Genomic DNA, 22,264 nt, shown 5'->3' on the forward strand with positions numbered 1-22,264 from the left:
GATGGCAGCACCTTGTATTAAAGTCTCTTGCACATACAGGTTAATGACAGCAGCAGTACCTTGTATTAAAGCCTGTTGCACATACAGGTTAATGATGGCAGCACCTTGTATTAAAGTCTGTTGCACATACAGGTTAATGACAGCAGCAGTACCTTGTATTAAAGCCTGTTGCACATACAGGTTAATGATGGCAGCACCTTGTATTAAAGTCTGTTGCACATACAGGTTAATGACAGCAGCAGTACCTTGTATTAAAGCGTGTTGCACATACAGGTTAATGATGGGGCAGCACCTTGTATTAAAGCCTGTTGTACATACAGGTTAATGACAGCAGCACCTTGTATTAAAGCCTGTTGTAAATACAGGTTAATGATGGGAGCAGCAGCTTTTATTAATGCATGTTGCATATACAGGTTAATGTTGGCAGTAGCACCTTGTATTAAAGCCTGTTGTACATACAGGTTAATGACGGCAGCAATACCTTGTATTAAAGCCTGTTGTACATACAGGTTAATGATGGCAGCATCTTGTATTAAAGTCTGTTGCACATACAGGTTAATGACAGCAGCAGTACCTTGTATTAAAGCCTGTTGCACATACAGGTTAATGATGGGGCAGCACCTTGTATTAAAGCCTGTTGTACATACAGGTTAATGATGGCAGCACCTTGTATTAATGCCTGTTGTACATGCAGGTTAATGATAGCAGCACACCTGGTATTAAAGCCTGTTGTACATACAAGTTAATGATGGCAGCAGCACCTTGTATTAAAGCCTGTTATACATACAGGATAATGATGGCAGCAGCACCTTGTATTAAAGCCTGTTGTACACACAGGTTAATGATGGCAGCCGCACCTTGTATTAAAGCCTGTTGCACATACAGGTTAATGATAGCAGCAGCACCTTGTATTAAAGCCTGTTGTACATACAGGTTAATGATGGCAGCACCTTGTATTAAAGCCTGTTATACATACAGGTTAATGATGGCAGCACCTTGTATTAAAGCCTGTTGTACACACAGGTTAATGATGGCAGCCGCACCTTCTATTAAAGCCTGTTGTACAAACAGGTTAATGATGGCAGCACCTTGTATTAAAGCCTGTTGTACATACAGGATAATGATGGCAGCAGCACCTTGTATTAAAGCCTGCTGCACATACAGGTTAAGGATTGAAGCAGCACCTTGTATTAATGCATGTTGCATATACAGGTTAATGTTGGCAGTAGCACCTTGTACTAAAGCCTGTTGCACATACAGGTTAATGATGGCAGCAGCACCTTGTATTAAAACCTGTTGTACATACAGGTTAATGATGGCAACAGCACCTTGTATTAAAGCCTGTTGTACATACAGGTTAATGATGGCAGCACCTTGTATTAAAGCCTGTTGTACATATAGGTTAATGATGGCAGCAGCACCTTGTATTAAAGCCTGTTGTACATACAGTTTAATGACGGCAACAGCACCTTGTATTAAAGCCTATTGTACATGCAGGTTAATGATGGCAGCACCTTGTATTAAAGCCTGTTGCACATATGGGTTAATGGTAGGAGCAGCACCTTGTATTAAAGCCTGTTGCACATACGGGTTAATGGTAGGAGCAGCACCTTGTATTAAAGCCTGTTGTACATACAGGTTAATGATGGCAGCACCTTGTATTAAAGCCTGTTGCACATACGGGTTAATGGTAGGAGCAGCACCTTGTATTAAAGCCTGTTGCACATACAGGTTAATTATGGCAGCAGCACCTTGTATTAAAGCCTGTTTTACATACAGGTTAATGATGGCTGCACACCTTGTATTAAAGCCTGTTGTACATACAGGTTAATGATGGCAGCAGCACCTTGTATTACAGCCTGTTGTACATACAGGTTAATGATGGCAGTACCTCGTATTAAAGCCTGTTGTACATGCAGGTTAATGATGGCTGCACACCTTGTATTAAAGCCTGTTGTACATACAGGTTAATGATGGCAGCAGCACCTTGTATTACAGCCTGTTGTACATGCAGGTTAATGATGGCTGCACCCCTTTATTTTAAAGCCTGTTGTACATACAGGTTAATGATGGCAGCAGCACCTTGTATTACAGCCTGTTGTACATACAGGTTAATGATGGCAGTACCTTGTATTAAAGCCTGTTGTACATACAGGTTAATGATGACAGCACCTTGTATTAATGCCTGTTGTACATACAGGTCAATGATGGCAGTACACCTTGTATTATAGCCTGTTGTACATGCAGGTTAATGAAGGCAGCACCACCTTGTATTAAAGCCTGTTGTACATACAGGTTAATGATGGCTGCACATCTTGTATTAAAGCCTTTTATACATACAGGTTAATGATGGCAGCACATCTTGTATTAAAGCCTGTTGTACATACAGGTTAATGATGGGGGCAGTACCTTGTATTAAAACCTGTTGTACATACAAGTTAATGATGGGGGCAGTACCTTGTATTAATGCCTGTTGTACATACAGGTTAATGATGGCAGCACATCTTGTATTAAAGCCTGTTGTACATACAGGTTAATGATGGGGGCAACACCTTGTATTAAAGCCTGTTGTACATACAAGTTAATGATGGGGGCAGTACCTTGTATTAATGCCTGTTGTACATACAGGTTAATGATGGCAGCACATCTTGTATTAAAGCCTGTTCTACATACAGGTTAATGATGGGGGCAGTACCTTGTATTAAAGCCTGTTGTACATACAAGTTAATGATGGGGGCAGTACCTTGTATTAATGCCTGTTGTACATACAGGTTAATGATGGCAGCACATCTTGTATTAAAGCCTGTTGTACATACAGGTTAATGATGGGGGCAACACCTTGTATTAAAGCCTGTTGTACATACAAGTTAATGATGGGGACAGTACCTTGTATTAATGCCTGTTGTACATACAGGTTAATGATGGCAGCACATCTTGTATTAAAGCCTGTTCTACATACAGGTTAATGATGGGGGCAGTACCTTGTATTAAAGCCTGTTGTACATACAAGTTAATGATGGGGGCAGTACCTTGTATTAATGCCTGTTGTACATACAGGTTAATGATGGCAGCACATCTTGTATTAAAGCCTGTTGTACATACAGGTTAATGATGGGGGCAACACCTTGTATTAAAGCCTGTTGTACATACAAATTAATGATGGGGGCAGTACCTTGTATTAATGCCTGTTGTACATACAGGTTAATGATGGCAGCACATCTTGTATTAAAGCCTGTTGTACTTTCAGGTTAATGATGGGGGCAGTACCTTGTATTAAAGCCTGTTGTACATACAAGTTAATGATGGGGGCAGTACCTTGTATTAATGCCTGTTGTACATACAGGATAATGATGGCAGCACATCTTGTATTAAAGCCTGTTGTACATACAGGTTAATGATGGGGGCAACACCTTGTATTAAAGCCTGTTGTACATACAGGTTAATGATGGCAGCACTCCTTGTATAAAAGCCTGTTGTACATACAGGTTAATGATGGCAGCAACACATTGTATTAAATCTGGTTGATCATACAGGTTAATGATGGCAGTAGCACCTTGTATTAAAGCCATTTGTAAATACAGGTTAATGATGACAGCTGCACCTTGTATTAATGCCTGTTGTACATACAGGTTTATAATGACAGCAGCAACTGCCAACATGCTTTTTTCTAAGTATAATCATTGCTCGAATCCAGTGTTTTAGATTTCAGGGAAAATGGCTACACTAAGAGTACAGATTGCTTTATAGGTCCATGAATAGATCCACCATGTTAGTGTGGTTAATTAGCATGTAAGTCAGCTACTCATGCTGCCATTAACATATTCTGCTCTTTACCTTTGTTTGGCAGCTCTAAACTAATTGTAGAGCCATTAAATTAATTAGAAATAGTTCCCAATCATGTGCATGGAAAGCAATGCTTATTGTAGCCTTTAATGAGTCAGGCCCACCGTTTCCAGCTTTCAAGTATTTGTAAGGAGAATTTATGAGTTTCTATTTTATTTTTATTTTTGCACATGGGTTTATGAATGTTTGTTCTGATTTTCGTTTACATATGAATGATAAAAAATGTATATTTGTGAAAAGTATAGTTTACTGCTTTCACACATCTAATGGGGATAGTCATTGGTTAAAGAGAATCATGTGACTGGTACTAAATCTATTCCTTTTTATTAATAACAGTGTGTTTTATAACACTGAAAAGACTAAGGAAAAATCTAAATCTGAATTGTCCTATTTCATTAAAGCTGTCTGCCAGCTGCTGATTTTGTGTTTATTTTATAATATATATATATATATATATATGTATATATACACGCACATGCTCACGCACACACACACACACACACACACACACACACACACACACACACACACACACACACACACACACACACACACACACACACACATATAATCTTTATATAGTAGAGACATTCTTTGAGGAGTAGCATGCATTCATTTACAATGCTCGTTTTAAATTACCTAATTAGTTTTAACTCCATTTTTGACATATCATGAGATGTTTACATCAATTAATATCTTTATATGCTTTCAAAAACTTTTTTGTAAATGCATATTTTCAGTCCTTCATAACATGATCAACTCTGGAACTTTCAATAGGACTGCCTTTCTTCTTCAGACGTCTTCCAAACCTAGAGAATCTGGCAGGCATCTTTATTCCGGTCATCTAATGCTCCTTTATGGACAGGTTTTGCTCTATTACAACTTTGCATGGAGCCATGGCCTCAGGAACGTCCGTCTGCAGCTCTGGGTCATCATCATTCTCACATTCTGTAGGATTCTGCTGCACTTCTCGTTATGAAAGTTCTGGGTAAACATCTTTCATAAATTTGAATTTATTTGTCCTATATAACTGTCAGTGGCTACTCCTGTCCAACTTTTAATTTTCTCCATAAATAACAGTCCTTGATCCAACTACTTTGCTAACAACTTCTGCTTCATGTTACAAACAGTCCCATGGAGTTTATGTTCTTAGTCTGTTTCCAGCTTGTCAGTCAAGTTGTATCCCACAGATATTATCATAATATTTTTTCTGTCTTTTCTGATTTTTTTCATACAATTTAGAATTATATTGATTTTCAAGTATCAGCAATATAGCTGAAAGTAGATAATCTACCTTTCAAGCTTCTGACCATTAACAGTCCAGTTTCTAACAGATTGGGCCTACAGTCACTTGCTTGGATCCCTATGTTTAATTCATATCTTCTCAAGCACAGTGGCTTCATTTGACATTTCCTTCTGTTCTGTTTGCTTCTTAATAGTGTGAGGTTATAATTACTTGCATGCTAGTGAGTTGTAGATGGTCCATTTCAGTACACCTCAGAGAAAGAACAAGTCATGGATTATATTGCCGGTTAGAGATCACTTTTCCTCTGAAGTGAAACAACTTTGGTGTGTAAATGCAGTCAAGGTGCAAGGGAACAAAATCCCTCACAAGGGGTGCAGGGGAATAGCTGTGAATCTTGTTTGTATAATGACAAGCTCGAGTGAATGTATTGTGATAATAATATGTGCTCGAGTGAGTGTATTGTGATAATAATATGTGCTCGAGTGAGTGTATTGTGATAATAATATGTGCTCGAGTGAGTGTATTGTGATAATAATATGTGCTCGAGTGAGTGTATTGTGATAATATGTGCTCCAGTGAGTGTATTGTGATAATAATATGTGCTCAAGTGAATGTATTGTGATAATAATATGTATACTTCAGCTTCCATTTATAAGGTCTTGTGACCAAGTCATTGTGATACAAGACTGGATGAATCAAGGATATTGAGGTCCTGCAGTAGGGCATGGCTATATTCCAAAACTGAGAGATGGTAAACTTCAAATCATTCTATACAGCATATTCTTTTTTTTCCATCATCCTCTTCCCTTTGATTGTACTGATTTATGCTTATCAACAGTATGATTAATATATATATATATATATATATATATATATATATATATATATATATATATATATATATATATATATATATATTTATATACACACACACACACATATATATATATATATATATATATATATATATATATATATATATATATACAAAATAATCCACATCTTCTATAATATAGCATAAATTGCAAAGTTCAGTTAACAATTATGTCAAGTAAAATATTTCTATAACAAGAAAACTCTTTAAGGACTAATTGCAAACCATTTCAAACTGTGAAAATAACTATTGTTAAAAACAAGAAAAAATATAAACATAGTAAGCAATGTAAATTATCATTCCAGAATCCTAAACATTTCACTGTGAGCAGGCAAAGAGGAGTGATCCTTTACTAATCTGCATAGAGTAATTCCTTTATAACCACTGGTGAGTCTAGAATCAAGTCAAATCATCCAGGGCAACTATTTACTAATATAACAAGGACTGTCGCTATTTTAATAATAAGACCTCAGTATTTAAGAGTTCATATATTAAAACTATGAATTCTTCAATCCAGGGTAATTATTTTATCATTTGCTGTCTACTATTTATTTCACCCCATAACCTTGAAGTACAACAATGTTCATTCATACTTGTCTAGGCACTGTCCGTCTGGTGTCTCTAGCACACAAAAAAGTGTGAACTGCTTTCTCTCTCCAAATGTCTTCCAAATACAGATATTTCTATATCAGCTCTTTAAATCCTTGCATTTTCTCACAGTCCCAAAAACTGTGACCATGAATCCCACTGACCACTTAGACATCACCGTGTCTCACCTGATGTTTTAGGGGAGCATATGATTCAGTCTATTAGGAATGTAAAAATACTTAAAGAGTAGTTTTCAGGCAAATATACATATCTGAGAATGGGTAGCAACAGCATATCTTGAAGGAATATATGCCATGTGTATATAGTGTATTGTCACTGGTGCAACAGGAAACACACTCATTTTTACTATGGAAGGTTGTGAGTTCTATTCCTGCACCAGGTAGATGGGTTGCTGTCATTGCAGTGCAGCATAAGGGGGGTCACTGCACTCCTGAAAGTGTTCTCCTTTAGACAATAAGATCCCATGGCACCTCTTGAAAAGTGTATGGAAAATTCCCTGATGCCCTGAACAAATATCCTCCTAGTGATATAAATACCACCTTGGGTCTCCCTTGTAAAGAAGCTAGTAGCCTAGTGGTACCAACTCAGTAAATAAACCAACAAATATAACGTGCTACTGTACAGGGAACAGTGCTCTTCCCAATGTCTTGGATCAAATTTCTCTCCAGTCAGTTCTCTTATCTCTTGCAATGAATTGTATGTTCTGCTAATTATTCTTATAGGTGCATGAACTCCCAAAGGAGCTTTCTCCATACTGGAAGTTCCCTATTAAATTAGGATCAATTAAAGGGAGTTGCAACATTCAAAATGTGGGAGAGTTATCAGATGTTCCACTTTGGAAGAGAAAACAAATTGAGTGGGAGGTTAAAAAAGGGAATATGCAAAACTGTAAACTAATTTCTCTCAATTTTCTGCCTGTGATGCTTAGCTTCACTTTGCAACATGGGAATTTGTTCATCACAGGCTGAATCTAGCATTATCAGGGACTAGCAAATCTCAGCAGATTTAATGTGCAACTTCTCCAAAGCCCAGTTATTATTCTCAATAATATTTGCCAGCAAAGCTGGCAAACCCATTGGATCTTTCAGCACAGGATGACCTTAGGGTCTTTCTCCAAAGAACAACCATTGCTTGAAGTATTTCCATCCATTTAACCAACAGTAGATCTGAAGTAGTTAACTTAATTTGTCAGCAACCTTTCGGATTTGGATCCGACCTCGGATCCGAGTCGGCAATCTTTCATAGCTTAGATCCGAGCTCCTAGCTCCTCCCCTTCACCCATAATCCCCTACCATCCCTGACTGACCTCAGATCTAGTTTGTCGCGCTTCTTGTCAGTAGCTAGGTTTTTGAGCTCCTGGTTTCGTAGGGTCTTGTGAGAGTTTTTACATTTTTTTATTATCCCCTTAAGTGTACGAGTGTGTTTTGTGGTCAGGTTTCCCTTTTTTGGCTAATACCTTTTAATTAAACTTACCCTCCCTCCCCTTCGCTGGTTGTAGTTCTGTGTGTTGTGTGTTTGGGGCCTAACGAGTGTGTTTTTTTCTTTAAGATGTCTGAGGCCCCAAAACCCATCTTTTCTAAGTGCACCGAGTGTGGCCATAAGCTCTCCCCAGCGGATGGCCACACTCGGTGTGTACGGTGCCTTGGGGTTGAACACCTTTCCTCTGGGTGTTCCATCTGCACGGCGTTCAACCCCAGGGCACTGAAGGATCGGAGGTCGAAGCTGATCCTAGCAGGACTTTTGCCCCCGGATTCAGCTTCGGCCTCCGGTGCTTCTGTGGCCTCCTCCCCGGCTTCAGCGGCGGCCACTCCTGCCTCTCTCCCTCCGGTCAGGACTCAAACTCCTGCTGCAGTTCCAGAGGAGAGGGAGGCCAGGAAAGAAAAAAGGAGGGAGAAGCACCACAAGCGGCGGGCCGAGGCCTCCGCTTCGGCCCCCTGGCTAAGAGGTCTTCTCCCTCCAGGGCTTCCAGGTCTCCTCCTTCTTGGATCCGGTCTCCATGCTTCTCACCGGGCCCCGAGGAGGAGGAGACCCGATCTCCGTCGAGGTCATCGAGGCGACATTCCCGGCCAGCCTCGGAGGCCTCGTCATGATTGACCCGTAGCCTTTCCGATGCAGATTTGGACCGGATGATGCGAAGGTTTCTCCAGGCCCAACTGCAGATGGGAGTGCTCCTGCCTCCCCCCCCCTCTGGGGGGAGCTCGACACCTTTCTTTGCCCCGATAGCTCCTTCTCTGACCTGCTTCCTGGGTTCGGAGCCTTCGGAGCCGAGCAGCCTTGGAGCCGGAGGTGGGTCGGCACCGACAATATCGGGTACTTCGGTGCCAACTCTTCCCTCGAGCCTGTCAGGTCCATTTTTGTCGGATCCGGGCTCTCGGAGCCGTGGGCTGAGCATCGGATCCAAGGGAATCAGTGTGTCTTCGGCTCCGTCCAGGTCGGAGCACACTGGTCCGTCGGATCCGATGGCTTCGGCGCTGACCCTGATCTGTCCATCGGGCCTGAGCGAGGGTTTGCTCTCAGATCCCAGAGAGAGCGGCTCTCCCTCAGCTTTCAATGTGGTGGAGAGGGCACTGTCGAGTGCTTCCAGGCCTCCGGTTCTTGCTTCGGCTCCGTCCCGCACTCCCTCTCTGTTGGATCCGGCCTCCATCACCCGGCCCCAGGGACAGCCTGCTTCAATGTCCCAGGTTGTTCCCTTGGAACAGGACGTGGCTGGTGAGACGTCCTCGGACAGCCCCCCCGAGGACATCCCTCACAAGCGAAAGTGCAAGAGGAGGCACGTGGACTCCCCCGAGTCCTTGACTGATGACACGGATTTGGATGAAGGGGAAGGCTCCCCTAGGTCACCCCCCGAGGATGTCTCCTTCGGAGCCATCATGGAAATGCTCAGGATCAGAGAGAGGTGGTCTGCCCCCAAGACATTCGAAGCAGGCCCATCTACCTCTTGGGTGTCCCCTCTGCCCGACCCCTTAGTGGACCTTATTACCACTAGGGCGTGGAAGGAGCCAGACACTGTGGAGCCAGTCCCCAAATGCCCAGACAAGATCCTTAGTCTGCCCTCCGAGAGGTCCCATTGGAGCAAGGGTCCCCCCGTAGATGCCATGTTGGTGGCGGCGGCCACCAAGAGGGAATTAGCTCAGGAGAGTCCCTCGGTCCATCCACCGAGCATGGAGTCCCGTTTGATGGACCGTTTAGGGAAGCGGGCTTTTAGTTCAGCGACCTTCTCGGTGAGGTCTCTGAACTACATGGCACGTTATTCGACTGCAGCGGGACCTTATCAAAGAGTACGCTGCGTCGCCCCCGGAGTCCATGTCAGTGGAGGACAAACGGTTGTACTCCACTCGGATGGCCACTCTCAGGTCCATATCTAACACCTTTATGCGGCTGTTGTCCCACGCCACAGAGGGAGCCACTAGAGCCAGCGGAACAGGCCTTGTCATCCAGCATCAGGCCTGGCTCTGGCATTGCGATTTCGCGTAACCCTTCAAGGCGTCATTTGCGAATGCCCCTTTCAATGGTTCTGCCCTGTTTGGCAAGACCATTCGTGAGACTTTGGTCCAGAGCGAAAAGGACAAGAAGACGTTGTCTGCCATTGGAGTCCGCTTCTCTGCTCCCCAGAGGTCCTTCTCCAAGAACCAAAAGGGACAGAAGAAGATGTGGTTCCAGAAGTCGCAACAATCCCAGTCCGCTCCAGATCCCCAGTCCTTCCGTGGCAGAGGAGGACACGGTGGACGCTGCCCTAGAGGCAGAGGGGGCCCGAGGAATGGTGGGTCCAGAGAAGCTTTCTCTGACCGGCCCACCCAGCGACCCTGAGGGGTTGCCCGACTGCTCCTCTCTGGAGGCAGTCGACGGACATTTTTCGAGGCACCTGGCAGCTTGGGAGTCCATCACAACAGACCGCTGGGTGCTTTGCATCATATCCAGAGGATACTAAATTCCCTTTTCTCACATCCCTTACCAACCCAAACGCCTCCCCAACGTCCCACCCGATCAGAGGGGAGGCTGCAGCTGTGGAAATGCAGCAGCTTTTAGGAAAAAGAGCCATCCAACACGTCCCCCCAGACCAGTTCGGATCGGGTTACTACTCCAGGTTCTTTTTGGTGCCAAAAAAGACGGGGGACCTAAGGCCAATCCTCGATCTCTCCCTCCTGAACCTGTCAGTAACCAAAGAAAAGTTCTGGGTGGTCACCCTTCAATCCATTCTCCCCCTGTTGTGGGAGAGTGACTGGATGTGCTCGATAGACCTCAAAGATGCGTATTACCACATTTTGATGGACAAGCGATCCAGGAGGTTTCTCCGCTTCCGGCTAGGAGCCAGTCATTATCAGTTCAGGGTCCTTCCCTTCGGTCTCACCTCAGCCCCCAGGGTGTTCACCAAGGTATTAGCAGTGATAGCGGCTCACCTGAGGCTCCAGGGAATGCAGGTGTTTCTATACCTAGACGACTGGCTCCTGACCGCCCCAACAAGGCATCTACTCTGCTCAGCCAGGAATTACTTTCTCCACCTTGCTCCCCGGCTGGGGATCACCGTCAACACGGACAAATCCTTTCTCAACTCGACTCAGGTGATAGACTTTATCGGGGCCAGATTAGACACCAACAACTTACTAGCCTTCTTAACCACCGAACGACTTCACACCCTGAGGCTACATGTGCGGGTCATTTTACTATTGTCGGCTCCCCCGGCAGGATTGGTCCTGAGGGCACTGGGCTCCAAGGCGGTCGCAATTACCCTGCTCCCCATGGCTAGCCTGAACATGAGGGTTTTCCAGTGGACTCTCCAAGTCCAATGGTCCTTCCGTCAATACCCTCTCAGTCACCCCATTCCCCTCAGCAAGGCTTGCAAAAAGGCTCTCGCATGGTGGTTACAATCACTGGACCTCCAAGCAGGACGCCCCTTCTCCATGGCCCCTCCACTAGCCATGGTGACCACGGATGCCTCTCGCCTTGGGTGGGGGGGCATTGTGCGGGCAGGACGGTCCAAGGCACGTGGAACGATACAGAGACCTCATTGCATATAAATGTTCTAGAGATGAGGGCAGTGCTGTTGTCGTTGCAAGCACTTCAGAGCCTTCTTCCTACAGGAACAGTTGCAGTTCAGTCAGACAACATGTTGGTGGTCTGGTACATCAACAAACAGGGGGGAACCAGGTCCTACCCACTCTGTCGAGAAGCTATGAGAGTGTGGGAATGGGCGATCTCCACCAACCACTTTCTTATTGCAATGCACATTCCGGGATGGTCCAACATCCTGGCGGACAAACTCAGTTGCACCATACTGTCTCCTTACGAGTGGTCTCTCAATCCCCAGGGAGTGAAGCGGATACTTGCCGTATGGGGACAGCCCTGTTGCAATCTCTTCACCTCAACTTCAAACACGAAATGCAACAGCTACTTCACTCTAATTCCCCCCACCGGGAAACTCCCGAGAGACGCTCTGGTGCATGCTTGGCCTCCCGGTCTACTCTATGCTTTCCCTCCTCTACCTCTGATGCTGAAGCTTCTACAGAAAGCCAGTCGGTTGGGGAGCAAAATGATCCTCATTGCCCCATTCTGGCCTCATCAAGCTTGGTTCCATTACCTCTGGTCTCATCTGGTGAATCCGCCTTGGATTCTAGATCCCCTCCCGGATCTGATTTCCCACCCCCTAGGCCTCCCAGTCCCGAACCTGGACAATCTCAAGCTTACGGCTTGGTTGCTCCAGTTCCACTCGTAGCTAGGACTCCCGGTATCTCCTCCCCAGTTAATGCTATCCTAGTAGCAGCACACAAGCCCTCTACTAGGAAAGTCTATAGGAGTAAATGGAAACATTTCGCTATTTGGGCGGACCGTCAGAACCTAGACCCTTTCAAAGCCCCATTGCCCGCCGTCTTGGATTTCCTTTCAGGGCTTTTTCATCAGGGGGCTAGCTGTTCCACAGTCAAAGTTCAACTAGCAGCTATCTCTCATTACCACATGGGACATGAGCTGGGTCCATTGATCACCACGAAGTTATGTAAGACCTTTCTGAAGGGCACCTTCCTACTCAGACCTCCAATAAAGGAAGTAGTGCCTCCCTGGGATTTGACTTTAGTACTTCAGGCCTTGACAGTTCCCCCCTTTGAACCTGCAGCTTCAGCTGATCTCAAACATTTGTCATGGAAAACAACCTTTCTCGTCGCTATTACTTCAGCTAGGAGGGTTTCTGAACTTCAAGCCCTATGTGTAAAATCTCCTTACTTGACCTTCCACAAGGATAGGGTTTACCTCTGGACCAATCCCTCATTCCTTCCTAAGATTGCTTCAGAGGCAAATATTAACCAATCCATTAATCTGCCAGTTTTCTTTCCTGAATACTAGAACAAAGGAGAATACAAACTACATTCTTTAGATGTGCATAGACAGCTGCGTTTTTACATTCATAGAACGGCTGGTCATAGACAATCTGACCAGTTGTTCATCTCCTTTGCCAAATTTAATTTAGGTAAATCTGTGCCGAAGGTCACCTTGTCGAGGTGGATTTCACAATGCATCCTTTTGGCTTATGAAAGTTCTGGCAGGCCCGTACTTCAGGGAGTCCATGCCCACTCTACTCAGTCCATGTCTACTTCCGCTGCCTTTCGGTCTAGAGTACCCCTGGATGATATTTGCTCAGCAGCCACTTGGGCTTCACCTCATACCTTCATCAACCATTATAAATTGGATATTATTTCTAGAGGGAGAGCATCCTTTGGCTCTGCAGTGCTCCGGAACATCCTTCCATGAAGGCCGCCCAAGGTACAGGTAGCTGGGGACTCTGTCCCAAAGGTTGCTGACAAATGAAGTTAACTACTTCAGATTAAGAAGTTATGTACACACCATAACGTTCCATCTGAGTAGATAGACTTCATTTGTCTGCAACCGTCCCACCCTCCTTCCCCCTGACCTTCGGATGTTATTTGGCCAGAAGTTTTTACTCTGCCCTTTAAGGAAGGTAGTTAGTTTCCTTTTCAGCCTTATTGGTTATGGGCAAACTTGATCTGAGGTCAGTCAGGGATGGCAGGGGATTATGGGTGAAGGGGAGGAGCTAGGAGCTCGGATCTAAGCTATGAAAGATTGCCGGCTCGGATCCGAGGTCGGATCCGAATCCCAAAGGCTGCAGACAAATGAAGTCTACCTACTCAGATGGAACATTATGGTGAGTACATAACTTCTTATTTTGTTTCACAAATACAAAAAGGCTTCAATAATAAAATAAGCAGATAAAAAAAAATTAAGCCCCAGACAAAGGATACGGCTCACAGCTATAGAATGACATATCCAAGTAGAAAAGCTGAGCCTAACCACCACGGCTGTAGTAATCACAACTTTATTACAAAAAGTTCTGTAAATAAGTAAGCACTTTCATGATCACACTGACCACTTCATTAGACTACTGTTACTAACTTCTTCATCTTATTTAAACACATACTCATCCAATAAGCAGCTCAACTTAATTAAAATACAATTAACCAATCATCGACATTACTAACTTCTTTTTAAAACCTTCAGAATATTCACACTCTATGTGGCAGAAACCTTATTGCATAAAAATCTAAAATAACATAAATGTTTTGTTTAAAAATACAAAAAAAGAATATGATGCTTTCTCCTACTGCATTTAATGTCTAAGTGCCCTTTCTTTGAAGAAGGGTTTTAGTGAGACACCTTTGTTGATCCCTGGTGGTTTATCAGCATTCAGCCTCATAATCCACCTTTGCTCTGCTGCTTCGTACTTTCTGTAATAAAGTTGTGCTTACTACAGCCGTGGTGGTTTGGCTCAGCTTTTCTACTTGAATAATAAAATAAGTCCAGGATATAAATGCTTCCTCCATCTCTGGGTAAATACAGCTTCTACTAGGCCCCCTGCTGAACTGACATTCTTTTGCCCTAAAATGTTTTTACTGGGAAATGACATGCAATGTATGTGTGACAAAGGGAGATACTGTCAGCACCACTATCTGGAATTTTCTAAATAATTCTATGTAATTTGTGAATATCAACATGACTCATATAAGGCTCGTGTTACAACTGTATTAGAACTGTATGTCATGTGCATAACAAATGTGTTTGTACAGACGTGTGTTGAAAAAGGTTTTTGCAAAGTGCTTGAAATGTATCCACAGTGTGCCCTACTGGAACAGAACAGAAATGTACATACACTATTGTAACTGTTTAAATGAATATATTGTAACAGTGGAAACTGGAATACAGAAGGTTAATTTCAGAAAAATAGCTGAATTTAAATTACTCTATGGCAGCTAGAGACAGAATGTTTGTACTAGGGAGTTTTCTGTATTGTCTTTAAAGTGAAATAATTGCTAGCTTTGAATGTGAAGGAATACAATTGTTTTATGACTTCCGGCATCTGCCAAAGTCTGAGGTCTATGTATTTTCACAGGTAGATGCTAAATACTGCTAGATTCCAGCAGTGGGGGTGGGGGGGGGTTCACATGGGATAGAGTTAGATGACATGAAATGATGTCATTCTGCAAGCTATCCCAGCAGTAATATTTGAGATATTAATTTAAGACGTCTCTTAGCGAGGCACAGCATTCTGTATTCTGTCTTGGACCCGACAACAACAACTAAAAGATCCTTTCACCACATCTACCTTGCTCTTAAGTAAGTTAACTAGGGTATAGTCATTCTCTTATATTCAGTCAGGAATATAGTGAAGCATACTTTAGATGTTTTTCTTTATTTATTTGAAACTCTCCTGCAATGTTGCTTTAAATATTTCCTGTGGCTTTGGACTCTGATGTCATTGTGAATATATCCTGAGTATTTTCTTGTTATTTTATTATTTATTATTGAATTTATTTAAACATTCCATTGTGGCTGATCTTTGTGAGACACATTTAAGTTTTGAGTGTACTTGCATATTTATTTGGTGACACTGTGGGCCACTCCTAATAGCCTTGCTCTTGGTCAAACTACCATTTGTATTAATATTAATATTACGCAGTAAGATTGGACACCTTTTCTTAAGGGCCTTAAAGTAGCTGATAAGGAATTGGCTAGGGCAGTGATAACTACCTTATAGTTGGGGCAGAATGGGGGCATAGCTAATAAGCATGTGCCAGCCTTTCCCATATATGTATGTGTGTGTGTGTGTGTGTGTGTGTGTGTGTGTGTGTGTGTGTGTGTGTGTGTGTGTGTGTGTGTGTAAATCAAACCTTAAAGAGTGTGTGTGACAGCTACTTGGGCAGGGACACAAAGCACTGGTTGGACAGAGAGGGGCTGGAAGTTTTGTCTTGGCCACTATGCTGAGATCTCAACTCTATAGTTCTGTCAGTGGGGAGTCTTATTGGAGAGCTGTAGAAAGAGGGAGTAACTAACCTCAGACTGACTGCAGTCTCCATGTGATCTTAAGGGAAATTGCACTTGATGCAGGAACCTGCATCTAGAAATACTGTGTGTGTACCAGTCATCCTCCCAGTGTATGCTCCCCACCATTGCTAGTGGTGAGGATTAAGGTTCCTAGAGTACTGGTCCAGTGGTGGGTCATCACAGTATAGAACAAAACTGCAGCCATGAACATATGTGGCACCTGAACTTTCCTCAAATCTGGATCTGGAGAAAGAGGGAGAAACCTGTCCCAGACTGACTGTGGTCTCTGTGTGCTCTTAATGGAAATTGCACTTGATGCAGAAAGCTGCATGTGGAAATACTGTGTGTGTACCTGTCATTGTCCCAGTGTACATCCCCACTGTTGCCAGTGGTGAGGACTGAGGCTCCTTCATTACTGGTCCGGTGGTGGGTTGTCACATTTATTCATTGGCAGTTGTGGGACCACCACATCACATACTGGGAATCAATGGTATGGATATTGAACTCCTGTAGCCTGCAAACAGTGGTCACTAAAGAAGGTGTTTGTACTCTCAAGCAGCCGCACAGTGAACATTCAGAGATTCATATCACAATAGTTTTATTTATTTTTTGTTAGCTTAGTTAGTCAGGGAGAGCAGGCAGAGATGTCAGCAGAGGAGTATGGTAAGCTGACAAAGAGACAGTTGGCTGAGATGTGCCAAAACAAAGGACTGGTGCATGCCAATCTGACTAAAGCAGAAAGGATTGCCGCCTTAGTCACAGCTGCATCACAGACCAGAAATGAGGCAGACAACCAGACTGACCTTGGAGATGTACAACTTTCAGAAAATGGACAGTTCATCTTTGTCTCAGAGGATTTTAAAATCTGTCTGGAGTTAAAGAGACTTGAACTAGAGGCCAAAAGGTTGGAGCTAGAATCAGCAGAGAGACTGTGGTGTTTGGAGGCTGAAGAAAAGGAGAAACAGATGGCATTAGAATCTGCAGAGAGACTGAGATGTCTGAAAGCTGAAGAAAATAAGAGGCAGAGGCAACATGAAAAGGAAATGCTGACTGTTCGTCAGGGTCATGGAGGTAATTGGGAAGGGAGTAACTGAATCTCAGAAGCAAAAAAGGTCAGTAAATGCTTTCCACAACTTTTAGAGGGTAATTTTTATAGTTTTGTTCATATGTTCGAAAGGGTATGTAAACAGTATAATGTTAACCAAGGGCTCTGGGTATGGTTCCTGATCCCCTTACTGCATGATAAAGCTGTAACTGCTATTTCTAAATTGTCTGATACTGATTGCTTAAATTATAATACTGTTAAAAATTGTTTTTTAGAGTGTTTTACGTTAACACCTGAAGCTTATAGAAAAAAGTTTTGTGAGCATAGACGGAAGGTAGATGAAAGTGTGAGTGCATATATTGCTGAGGTAGGCAATTATTTTCATAGGTGGGTGACTGGGTGTCAGGTCACCACTTTTGAAGGGATGATAGACCTTTTGGTGAGGGAACAAGCCCTTAACACTTTGCCTGAGGACATGAGGATCTGGTTAGCAGATAGAGAATGTAATACCACAGATGAGTTGGGGGAAAAAGGGGCACATATACCTAGCAAGCTGGGCATCACTGCACAGGAAAGGGATACCCAGTGCTACACATGGGTCTAAGGGAATGCATGGTGGGCAGCCTAAACCACCCCAACAAAGTCCGCAGTAGCAGGTGAAGCCACTAGTTCAGGTACACAGCCAGGATCAAGGGTTAAATCTTTTAAATGTATCCAGTGGGGCCATCTACCATATCAATGTCCACTGAGGCAAGGCTATGGATGGCAATTCATTACTAAAACTAAGCAGAAATTCCTTAAGATTCCAAGAGCAGGCTAAGTTCTCCTTTACTATCCTTTACTATGCTTTACTAATCCACTCTACGGGCACCTACAGGAATGCATGGATCATGCTATCCCAAACAAAACCAAGACTTACTCCTCCAATTAAAGGAAACCAGTCTGGTGGACCCTTGCCATAAACAAGCTATACAATAGAAGGAGGAAACTAGTACAGAAAAGAGTAAAATCCCAAGAAGGGAAAACATCCCTGATCAGTATCAGCAAGAAACTACGTTCCCTCATAAAATCATCCAAGGTTAGCTTCGAAAGAAAAATTGCCATGGACTCCAAAGATAACCACAAGGCATTCTTTAGCTATGTCAAGAATCTAAGTGGCAATTCTCAGATCTGCTCAGAGTTAGTGCCGAATGGTACAAAATACACTGAACCGACCGATATAGCCAACATCCTGGCAGACAGGTTCAGTGCAAACTTCACCAGCCTCTCACCTCCAAAAGGGCCCATAACTATACCAGAAGAATGTAGTACCCCTGAAATCACAGACACTCAAGTTAAAACATCCCTCTCCAAAGCCAAAAACACAGCATCAATGGGACTGGCTGGTGTCCCAGGCTGCGTTCTACATGAGCTCAAAGATGAACTAACCCCTCACCTAAACACACTGTTTAAGCTCAGTCTCTCCACAGGCTATATGCCCACAGAGTGGCGCACAGCAACAGTTATTCCACTCCAAAAAAGGTGAATCCACAACAGACCCTGGGAACTATCACCCTATAAGCCTGACTAGCTTGGTCTGCAAAGCTATGGAGCGCATCATCATGGACCTCATTAACAGAGACATTGTAAACCTCCAAACGCTGGACCCTACCCAGTTTGGCTTTGTTAAGGACAGATCATGCCTCCTAAACCTGGTAGACTTCTTTGAGACAGTTACCAAGGCTATAGATGAGGGAAAGGTGGTCCACACAGCCTACCTAGACCTTGCAAAGGCCTTCAACACCATTCCCCACTCAGGTATTATAGTCAAGCTCACCAGCCTGAACATAAACCCTACGTTACGAGATGGGTTGCTAACTGGCTCATGGACAGAACCCACATGGTAAGAGTTGCGAGAGCTAGGTCTGACTCTAAACCGGTTACAAGTGGCATTCCCCAGGGCTCAGTCTTAGGAACCCTCCTGTTTGGCATATACTTCTCAGAGGTACAGGCAAGCATAGGAGGACTATGGCTTACCAAGTTCGCAGACGACTGCAAACTAGGGGCTATAATTGACTCTCTGGCTGACGCAGACATCCTCCAAAAGGGTCTCACTGAGACAGATACCTGGTGTCAAAACCATGGCCTCAAGCTAAATGCCAAAAAGTGCATAGTCATCCCCTTTTGAAAAAACAAAGTACCGACAAACTACCCCATAGGTGGTAGCCCCCTAAATACGGAAGACGTAATAAGGGATCTGGGGACCCAAGTAGATAGTAACCTCTCCTTTGATAATCACATTGCCAAAGTGGTTAGAAAATCCTTCTATGTGGCCCACCTAATCACAAAAGGGTTTGCATCCAGATCAAAAGAGGTCATTGGGCCCCTCTATGCATCACTCATCAGACCCATCATAGAGTACAATGCCCCATTTGGGATGTACCTTACAAGACACCTGCAACAACTGGAAAGACCACAGAAGTACCTCACCAAGAGGATCACTGGCTTCAAGCAGATGCCCTATGCAGCTCAACTAAAGAAACTCCATCTGTACACGGTTGCACACCGCCTACTCAGAGGTGATCTCTGCCTGACATACAAGGCCATGTCCAACCCAGAATTGATAGACATGCTCCACCTAAAGAAAACCATATCCTCTCGAGCCACATGCTCCAGGGATCTAAACCTCACCACAACAATAAATAGGACATACTGGAGGGATAGATTCCTGTCCCAGAGACTTTCCATGCTCTGGAACAAGATTTCAATCTACATTGGGCAGAGCTCCTCGCCAACCCACTTCAAGAGAAACCTTGACGAGTGGATGGGAAACAGAAAGTTTACCCCAGGGATCGCTTCCATGGCTCTGCTGGACAGAGGCACAGGGAACTAATCTAAGAGGGCAGCGAAAGCCAACACATTCCGGATAGGCTTATAAATGCCTTCGGGCAGATAGCCTAGTACCTACCTATGAACCAATGAACCTAAGTTATTTCTTATACTTATTTTATTGAATTGCATTTCTGTAACACTTATAATAATTGTGCTATAAAGTTAATCTACTACATTTTGCACTGTTATAAACCTTTTTTACTGTTTCACTGCATTTATGTACTGTTTTATACTGTTTTAACTGTATTTTTCATTGCTAGATACTGTTTCATTATTCTAATTGCATGTTTACTGAATTACTTAACTGAAAACTGCTTTTTCATACTGAGAATTGTATTTTCTGTTTGTGAGTGCTCTAGCCATGCTTTTCTGTGCATTTTTTGATTTTCTGAGGTTTCTGTGTTCTAGTCTAGTCTGTTTGCAGTTAAAAGCATTCTCCAGAGTCTGCTTGCTCCTTGATCTGTTTAAAACTTTTATTTAATGGCTACAGCTAGTAGCTGTAATAGTGTGCATTACTATAATTGCATTTTTATTTAATTACTAAATTGTAAACTGCGTTTTCATACTGAGACTTGTATTTTCTCTTTGTGAGTGCTCTTTCTATGCATTTAAAGTGAGGTTTCTGTGTTCTGCTTAGGTGGCATAATCTTGATAGAAGCCTGCTGTTGTCCAGGCCTGATAGTTTTGTTTGTTGAGTTTCCTGTGTTTCTGGCAGCCATTTTCTGCTGATAGTCTGTCTTCATTATTATTGAGAGTAACAGGGTTTCCTGACCTTCTGTAGTACGAGTGATTGGGTAATAGCAGGGGCTAATAGGACTGAGTAGTAATTTGATCTTCTAACTCTTCCATCCTTACTGGTATATAAACCCTGTGTCTGGAAAAGATTGTGCGTGTATTTATCAGGTTGTGGATGGTAATTCATTACTGAAACTAAGCAGAAATTCCTTAAGATTCCAAGAGCAGGATAAGTTATTTCTTACACTTATTTCATTGAAGTACATTTCTGTAACACTTATAATTGTGCTTTACAGTTAATCTATTATATTTTGCACTGTTGTAAAGCTTTTTTACTGTTTCCCTGCATGTATGTACTGTTTTATACGGTTTTAACTGTATTTTCATTGCTAGATACTGTTTCATTACTCTAATTGCATGTTTACTGAATTACTTAACTGTAAACTGCTTTTTCATACTGAGAGTTGTATTTTCTGTTTGTGAGTGCTCTATCCATGCTTTTCTGTGCATTTTTGATTTTTTGAGGTTTCTGTGTTCTAGCCTAGTCTGTTTGCAGTTAAAAGCATTCTCTAGAGTCTGCTTGCTCCTTGCTCTGTTTAAAACTTTCATTTAGTGGCTACAGCTAGTAGCTATAATAGTTTTAGTCCCCCCCCCAATTGCTGTGGTGTTCTTATACTTGGTGGTTTTGCAGTTGCCCATCCATACTGTATATTTGATCTGGGACACTCCTCCGAGTCTAGTGTCATTAGTTCATCCAATCTAATAGAGAGAGAACATTTGTGAAAGCCAACCCACTCAGATTCTTAATCTTGAATTAACTTCTGTTCCAACTTTCTCCATTTCCACTTTACTGAAAAAAAAATTCTAAGCTTGTTTTCCCCCTTTCCTGTAACAAGTCTAGTCCAGATACAGATTTGTTGTATCCAGGACTGTTAGTAAGCTCCTGAGCCCCCCCCCCCACCACTTAAATAGGGTTAAACTATTCCCGGCACCATAAAGTCTGTTTCTTTGAGCTCAGCCCTTGTTCAGAACTCATTGTAAGCACTAAATAAGCTACAAATTACTACAGCACTCAACTTTCCTAACTTGTCTAGAGGAAAACAGTTTTTAGTATTTAATAAATAAGCACATATCCAGGCATGTCTAAAGGTCAACTCCTGGTGTTTTCTCCTGTCTACCTGACGAATCTGGGCATCTTGGGGCAATGCAGCAATTGCCTCATGTACACAGACAACCCTCTCCTCCTACTGCCCAACACTACAACCTGTGAGACATGCACTTATATAGCCAAACTGGATGCAAAGCTCTTTTCACCGAAGACTGGACTAGACAGTCAAGAGGAGAAGGTAAACACTTGCACCTCACCACACTCATCACATAGTCCCTCAAAACCTACACCCCCAAAACTCACACATAGAAGCACAAAACACACACCTACATTCACGGAGGCTCTCAATAAAAATCTGCCCAAACAACTGAAACCTCCAAAGTAGAAATGAAAGCAACCTCCACCCCCCAACACAACCTAAATGACACATAGCACACAAACTCAGTGTGCCACTCAACTACAGCCCATAAGGCATAACATACCAACACTCTAGTCATAGGTGACTATATAGTCAGGCACACTGATGTTCCACTCACCAGGCTAAACAAGGAGAAAGTTACTGTCAGCTGCATGTCGGGTGCCAGGATCCACCACATAATGCACGCACTC

The sequence above is a fragment of the Protopterus annectens genome, chromosome 8.part1 (assembly GCF_019279795.1).
Source record: "Protopterus annectens isolate FY-2018-M chromosome 8.part1, PAN1.0, whole genome shotgun sequence".
NCBI lineage: Eukaryota > Metazoa > Chordata > Ceratodontiformes > Protopteridae > Protopterus > Protopterus annectens.